Here is a 1,389-nt window from a genome sequence, read left to right on the forward strand (position 1 = left end):
GCAATCTAAACTGGGAGCACCGCGAACATTGAGACTGGACCTAAACTCCGTGAACACGGACGTCGGCAAACCCTTGGTGAAGATGTCGGCGTACTGGGACGAAGTGGGAACGTGCAGGATGCGGACTTCACCAAGGGCGACTCGTTCTCTAACGAAGTGCAGGTCGATCTCAATATGCTTGGTTTGCTGATGTTGAACCGGGTTGGTGGAGAGGTAAACGGCGCTGATATTATCGCAGTAGACCACCGTAGCACGACAGAGTGGGTAGCGAAGCTCTATCAGAAGTTGGTGCAACCAGTAGGCTTCGGCGACTCCATTCGCTACTGCTCGATACTCTGCCTCTGCACTGGACCGAGGCATTGTAGGCTGACGCTTGGGCTCTTTAACAATGTTCAGTGCCGGCGTTGATAATATCCATCATTTCTGCCTCCAGGTCATCGTCTCTCGAGTCGGCCATAGAGAGCCTAAACAATTATAAAACAATAATTATGCAATTAGGGTTTCATAGACATTTCATACACATTTCATAGATATATATTTTTTCATACTCCACAATAGATTTTTTCCTAAGTAAAAATTATACATGTCATATATATAATTTTAATGGATTACATATATATAGGGTGGTTTAGGGTTTAGCCATATAATTTCATACACATTTCATAGATATAAATATAAATTTATACATTTCATATATATATATATAACCCATTATTATAATTTCATACATATAAAATGAAATTTAATTAGTATTATACTTGTAAATTTATACATTTCATACATATAAAATGAAATATAGTATTATATATAACATTATATATAACATAAATTTATACATTTCATACATATAATTTCATATACTTCCATATACATTTCATATATATATAAAATAAAATTTATAAATAATTATATACTTATTGATGGCCGGGGGCGGTGGTGCCTACGCGGGGCGGCCGGCCAGCGTCGGTGGCCGGGGAGGCGAGCGCGGGCGTCGCATGGAGTGTGCCCGCGGGGGGCCACCGTCGATGGGGAGGCTGGTGGTGCGTGGAGGTCGGCATGGGCCGCGGCGAGAGGCGGCGCGCACGGGGTGTCGTGCAGATGCTGGCGAGAGGTGGCGCGTGGGCGTCGTGGAGTGCCCGTGGGGGGGGCGTCGTCGGTGGGGAGGCGCGCGCCGGCGTCGTGGAGTGCCTGGGGGGGCGCCGTCGGTGGGGAGGCCGGTGGCGCGTGCAGGCCGACGTGGGCGCCATGGCGAGGGGCGGCGCACGTGGGGCGTCATCTTGGGGGCTCCTTCGGTGACGGGCGCGGTGTCGGGGGCTCCTCCGGCGAGGAGGGCAGCGTCAGGGTGGCCAGGATCCACGATCTGGTGACGGGGAGCCGAATCGGCGGCGG

This window comes from Miscanthus floridulus, chromosome 15 (assembly GCF_019320115.1).
Source record: "Miscanthus floridulus cultivar M001 chromosome 15, ASM1932011v1, whole genome shotgun sequence".
NCBI classification, from domain to species: Eukaryota; Viridiplantae; Streptophyta; class Magnoliopsida; order Poales; family Poaceae; genus Miscanthus; species Miscanthus floridulus.